Below are 7,005 nucleotides of genomic sequence, written 5' to 3'. Positions count from 1 at the left end.
CTCCCTCAGAGACTGGGACACAGGGACACAAGGAGGATTAAATTTCAAAAGGGTGGGCCCAGGCTCTTGAGACAAATATTCTATGGGACATAACAATGGCAAGAAGTTTTTAAGGAGATGTGTGTATATTTCAAAAGGTCAGAGAAAAAATCTGCAATTACAAATTCGATTACATTTCTGAAGAAAATGCTCTCAAACAACGGAGGTCAGAGGCCTGCAGTCAGGAAGAACCCATCTAAACATAAGTGACTCTGAGGCAAAGTGAAAGCACCCCTGGTCATAACAAAACGGCTTTCTGCACAGTGGAGGAAAACACCATTAAATGTCTTTCAGCCAAGATCCAGTTTGCATCTTCATCAGTTCCTGCAATTTATAAGCAGGTGAAAAATAGCTGAGAGTCCCTGAACAGAGCCAGGATCTGATCTCCCAGAAGGCTGTGCAATGGGAGTTTTCCATGGAGATATTACATTTCCCTCTATAGTCACCTTCCCTTTGATCAAATGAAATTTCCAAGGAAGAAGAGTATTTGTGATCCTGCATCATGGCTAGTGTCACTCAGTTTGGCTGATTAGTGACCTAAGTTCAGAGGAATGACATTCACACATAGTTTGCTCTGCTGCACATGTTTCTGTGAAACCTAAGATGGGAGTTCTAACAGCCTCATGACGCTAGGGAGCCTCCCCATCACACTTCACCTGCAGTCTCTCTAGCTTTGGGAGATGCCCTCTACCCCAAGAGATTCCAAAATACCCCTCAGGAGAAACTGAGCTCCATAAAGAGTGAAGTCTTTTCTAATTCTCAGGATATCAGTGTGAACTAGGACATTTGAGCCAAAGCTTTCGTTTTATGACCAGCATTTCCAATTCTATCCTTTTAACAAGGAAGACAGTATCCTACTGAACTTATGGAAATTGATCCACTGCCACCAAAATGAAAAGTATTTAAGACGGCTTTAAAATATTTGGGGAGAGGTAAAACAGGAAGAAAAATATCAGTGTTGATACCCACATGGGAGTCCTCCTGTACATTCTTGCTGTCCAAAACAGTGTCCAGGTCCCCTCCACAGGACCCATTGGAGAAGGGACAGACAGAGCTTGGACTCATGGAAGCTTAGCACATGCTCCCACTGGTCATCACATGACCACTGCCCTTGCTGGGAGAAACTCGGTGTCACCTTCACTGTGGAGATGGTGAAAACGGGACCAACCAGAGGTGGGATCTGGTGTGGAATGTTAGCTTCAGTCAACAATAACCTCAATGCTAGCTCTCAATTTTGAGCATTTATTGACTCAGTTCAAGTCTTCTAAGGACTTTCCACCTTCACAACAAATTTATTTCAAGGGTGAAAAAAGTTTATTCACGGTTTAATAACATAGAGGAGGAAAGCAGGGTCACTAATATTTTATATCCAGCTCAACCGCTTCACTTTCAGCAGAACTGATGTGGTTGGACACTTCACACTGGTAGTTCCCCGCATCCTCCCACCTGACAGGGTCTATGGTGAGGGTTCTGTTACTCCAGGAGAGCTTCATGCTCTTACAGACTCATGTTATTGAAGAACCACTGGGTGAGGATCACAGTTGAGTAGCATGTCCGGACCACAGCATTCTCATGCTCTGTGACTTTGTGTTTCTCTCTAGGAGGGTAGGCACTCTTGTGGGCTCTGCAAAAAGACCAAGGACTGATTGAGAGTGGGCTTGGGACTTGGGGTCCTGCTATATTCCGAGACATCTCAGCCACTCACAGTCCCCAGTGAGCTCTGTAAAGGTCAGCAGAGGATGGTCCTGACCTCTGTAGAAGGACAATTGTCTTTGTTCAGGTGACAATGTGTAAGGAGAGGGCTGCACTTCTTCTCTGACCCCACATAACCCCAGGGTGATCCCTGACCTGTTCCCCAGACATCTCTGTAATGTCAGCATAGGGAACACCTTCCCTGCTGATGTTTCCTATGACCTCATCATCAGGTAGTAGTTTCCTCTCATGAGCTTTTATTAATTCTTTCTGTCATTAATTTCAAAAAAGATGAGGTCCCACTCTTTATGTAAAATTCCATGTATGTTGTGGAAGGCAGGCTACCACCTCTGTCCATCTCTTGGGCCAAGGGAACTTTATAGAAAGTGAAAAGGCATTTACCTCTTTTTAAATAATTCATTAGGCAATACAGATGGAACAACCCAGTCTTCATGATCTTGGAACGAGAGGTTCCAGCTAAATGACTTTTCAGTCTAAAAGTGCTTTATTTCCTGGCCTGCAGATTGAATATCATGGTAAAATAAGTCTCTAGAGAGAAGTGGTTATAGTTTTAACAAAACGCAGGAGCTGTAGGAATAGAAGGAAACTATTCAATATGATAAACGTTACACATGAAAGCTAACAGCTAACCCAACATTCCATGGAGAACCTTGGAAAATGTTACTATCATCATGAACAAGACAAGGATGCTGTTTTTCTTTTTTTGAAAATATATTTTATTGATTATTTGCAGAGAGGAAGGGAGAGGGAGAGGGAGAGTTTCTTAAATGATGTTCTTTGAATTTATTTATTAATTTTTTGCATTATCTACTACAATATCTTTCCTTTGGAAGATGGAAACTGAGCTGATTTCATTCTCATCACCAATTCTCTTTCTCTCTCTCTCTCCTCTCTCTCTTTTCTCTCCAGTATTTTTCTAAAAACCAATATTTAGTGTAAGCTTATTGTGTCTGTTTAATGCCATTCACATTTGAGCCAACTACCTGAGATTTCTTTAAATTTGAATCTCCAGAGAACATCATAGACAGAGAACCTTCCTTCTGTGACCTACAGTGGTGGATGTGGGATGGTCCTGTTCATTAGACACTTGTAATGCCACAATCAGAGTAGAAAAAGCCAAATACTTCCCTACATCCCTTCACAGCTTCTCCAGGTTTCCTTGCTGCTGTACTGCTCTCTGTTGGTCACATTACAGAATTTTCCCAACCAACGGTCAGGTGTAGGGGAAGGACTATGTAAAGTCAAATGAAAGTTCATGGCTCTTTGTTCAAATTAAGAACGTAAAGATGACAAAAGCAAACTATTAAACCTACCACAGTCCCTTCTAAGTGGCTGCAAAAATTATGAGCCCATGAAGCGGCTCTCCCTACCAGGGCAAATGGATGTGTTCATTCTCCAAGTTAATTCAATGCCAAACTCAAGTCACAAAAATGGCGAGAACTAGAGGCTTTCCTGCTAAAGAAAAACAAAACTGTAAGTTTCTAAATGCCTTAGTCAGACACGTGTGCTCTAAAGGGTGGAAGTGATGCCTGTTAACATTGATGCTCTAAGACAATGACATCAGTGATGAGAGTGACACCAGAGACAAGATCAACTCTTATGATCAGCAGTTTAAGCAAAGCATGAGCTATAGGGCCATCCACATCTGTGACCATTCAGGGATCTGCCACATCTATGGCTCCACTAGTCTGGGCTATGCTGGACATACCCTCCAGAGAAAAGGACAAGTTGCTAATTTATGTTAGAAGAATGAAAGGTGCTTTGTGAAACCTCTGGTGAGACCTAATAAAATAATTACTCCTAGGCAGACTTCTTGTGAACAAGGCCACTTCTTGTGAATATTTTCTACAGCAATAAAACAACAGTTCCTAACAGGCTTTTAGGCCTGAGTAGAGATGGAGAGTCTGAATGTGGTCTGTAATATGACCAGGTAGGCAGAACTGCTCATCATAACCTGGGTTCTACCACACCCACCAACATAAGTTTAGGTGAGGAGAGAAGCATCCAATATAGTTGGAAGTGACACATCCTGGATTAGACAAGGGCAGGTGGGTACCTACTACTCCATCCCTGTGACCTAGCACAGAGCTCTTACTTGTGGAATCACAGAAAGTTACTCTCACTAGTCAACAAAGAAGGAAAATGCTCCACACATTCCAAGTTCATGCCAGCCCTCAATTTCTATTCCCGCAACAGACCCATACCATCAGCCTTTTCCTTGCCTGTCCCCAGGCTCCTAGTCAGACTTACTCACTGACACACAAATTCCCTGGGATATGGCTAACGTGTTTGCTCAGCTGAGGCAAGTCTTGGTGTGTAGAGGTGAGATTGGCCTTTCATGGCTCTCCCAGGCCATGGGGAAACTGCTTTGAGAGCCAAATGCAGATATCTCCCCTAGGTTGGATCTGGAGGATGGATACCTCTGGCCCTCAATTTGGTCCTCACCCTCAAGCCTGCCCTGCATTCCCCACTTCCCCCAGCCTCCATGCCAACCCCTGTTCTAGTCTGACTACCCTGGACTTCAACTAATTTCCTGGCTCAAATACCACATTCCCTAGACTCGTCTTCTGCATTCATGGTGTGCCCATGGTGTTGATTTTGTGGAGTCTTTAGGGTTTTCTATGTACAATATCATGTCATCTGTGAATAATGAGAGTTTTACTTCCTCCTTTCCAATTTGGATGCCTTTAATTTCTTCTTCTTGTCTGATCGCTGTGGCTAGGAGTTCCAATACTATGTTGAATAAGAGTGGTGAAAGTGGACATCCCTGTCTTGTCCCTGTTCTTAGAGGAAATGGTTTTAGCTTTTGCCCATTGTGTATGATGTTTGCTGTAGGTTTGTCATATATGGCCTTTACATGTTGAGATAAGCTCTCTCTATTCCCACTTTGCTGAGAGTTTTTGTAACAAACTAAAGGCCTGGTGCGCAAAATATGTGCACTTAAGGGGGGTTCCCTCAGCCCAGCCTGTGCCCTCCCGCAAATGCTCCTGTGTTGAGCATCTGCCCCCTGGTGTTCAGTGCGCATCATAGAGACTGGTCGTTCCACGTTTGGTTGATTTGCATATTAGCCTTTTATTATATAGGATATTTTAAATGCAAGGATTCATGGTTAGATCTTCTACATCTAATTAACAAAGGCTCATGTTGCAGAAGGAATAACTTACCTTTTTCGCCTTGCTACATTAGGACACACCCACCCCTTTGCCTGCCCCTTGCAGGCCTGCCCACTAGAGGGCAGCACATCCCCACCCCAGTCCCATTTATCTCAGGCTTGGCCATAAGGACAAGGAGTCCAGGGGTCTCCATATCAAAAAGCACCTCAGGTAATTCGTAAGAACACTGAGAATTTGAGAAATATTTTCCTAAATGGTATAATTTATAGGTTCCACCACTAGGTCAGATGTTGCCATATTATGAGTTACAGGGGATTTACAAATTTGTCCTTATCCTAATGTATAAAACAAAACCACAATATCCAAGCAATTATGTAATAAGTTAAAGGTACCTAGATTCTTAAGAGATTAAAATAGTACTGTCAGCTCTGAATCTATCTGCTTCATGGGCTTCTCTAAAAATTAAAGGCTTAGCCATCTGAATTAATAAATTCAACTTATTCCAACTGTTATAAATTAATGATTTTTGCCTTGTTTTACCTGTCTCATGACTGAACATTAATTAATTAATTTATATTTTAAAATAAATTATTATGGCTTGTTTAACGAGGTTATTTCTACATCAGATTTTAGTTCAAAAGCAGTTATATGTGTGTAATCTGAAGAGAATGATGTATAATTCATAAGACTCATCTTAAATCTTTCTTCCATGGACTTCCCCCATCTTGCTGCTTAGCAATAAAAGCATTTTTAGGTTCATATAAACACATTATTTACAACTGCTTGAACAGGAAATTAATATATAAATATCACTGGGCATTCAGTAAATAAGACACAGGACAATAAGTTCAATTGTGAAAGGTAACATGAAAGAGGTTTGGAAACCTTAAGACTGGGCAATCTGCCGTGTTTCCAACATGTCTTCAACTACCTTTAGAGAACATGTGGTTTCCTTCTTCCTTCAGCCTGCAAACTGATAAGCTGTTTATTTGACTAGCTGCCCAACTAGCATATTTCATGGTGTCCTTTTTTTTTTTTTTTTACTTGGTTTTGGATTAGAAGCAATATGACTTGCTCATCTGTAAAGTCCAAACAAAGCTCTCATTTTTCTGCTCTTCAGTGTCAATGCCTGTGTAAAACACTTTCTTAAAAGTTCAAGTCCTCCTTGGGTGTGTTTCACCTCATCGTACTGCTGACAGTGTACGTGGTTGTGTGGATTAGTCAGCATAAGCTTCTCCGAGGAAAAGGCTGCTTTAGCAGGTCCTGTTCATTGATAAGAAGCCATGCACACCCAGGCCAGGCTTCTTGGTCTCCAACAAATTGTTCCAGACACTCATTCACTTCTCGAATGGCCTCCACACTTGCCCTGGGCTTTTAGAGTGGCAATCTTATGCTTTCCCGGTGCAGTGTTAGTTGGACCTTCATGCAAGATTCCATCATACAGCTGTACAGCATCATCGTATCTTTCCATGGCTTCAAATCTCATGCCAGTTAGTGCTTGATACTGTGACTGCCAGAGAACTGTCTTCCCAACTCCTTAGCCAAGCCAAGCCAAGTCATCCTGCCCGTAGTCTAGCGCTGCACTATCACCTGTTCATATAGATCCAAATATCAGCTCCAAGTTTAGTAGTGTGTCCATTAACCAATTCCTGTCCAACTCTCATAATTTCTGACAATTTTATGAGTTTTCTTTCCTCTAATTTCTCTCTCATTTCTTCCTAAGTGATCTCATAAAGCTCTCACGCCGCTTATAAACAATGTTTGGCAAACGATTAACACATGATCACATCGCATCATGCTTGGTTATTGGTTCTGTTGTCTACTGGCATGACTTTCTGTAGCAGTTTTAATGCTTGTTCTGATGTGTGCTAAGCCATGCCCTAGCCGTGTGCATTTGTTTGCTCTCGGTGCCTGGTGAAAGCACATTAGTGTTTGTCAGTCATTTTATGATTTAATTTTATGGATATTGTATGGTAAATTGTAAGGAATTTAATTTTATCAATAAATAATATTGTTATTAAGTATGATATCAAGTTTTTTTTCAATGTACCTATAGTTTAAGGCTTAAAACTTTAAGTAAAATTATTAAGTTAATTTTAGGGAATGTTGTGGAGTGAAAGAAGATGTAGTGTCGAGGATT

At 41.5% G+C, this 7,005-nt stretch overlaps 1 pseudogene; it reads right to left on the bottom strand.

Annotated features, from left to right (window-relative positions):
* Positions 1–5,751: 5,751 nt before the first annotated feature.
* Positions 5,752–6,577, bottom strand: LOC132217333 (ER membrane protein complex subunit 2-like; annotated as a pseudogene).
* Positions 6,578–7,005: the final 428 nt, after the last annotated feature.

The sequence above is a fragment of the Myotis daubentonii genome, chromosome 15, assembly GCF_963259705.1.
Source record: "Myotis daubentonii chromosome 15, mMyoDau2.1, whole genome shotgun sequence".
In the NCBI taxonomy this organism is placed as follows: domain Eukaryota; kingdom Metazoa; phylum Chordata; class Mammalia; order Chiroptera; family Vespertilionidae; genus Myotis; species Myotis daubentonii.
Note: the sequence above shows the minus strand (reverse complement) of the source record. Positions and strands in the feature narration are given on the sequence as shown.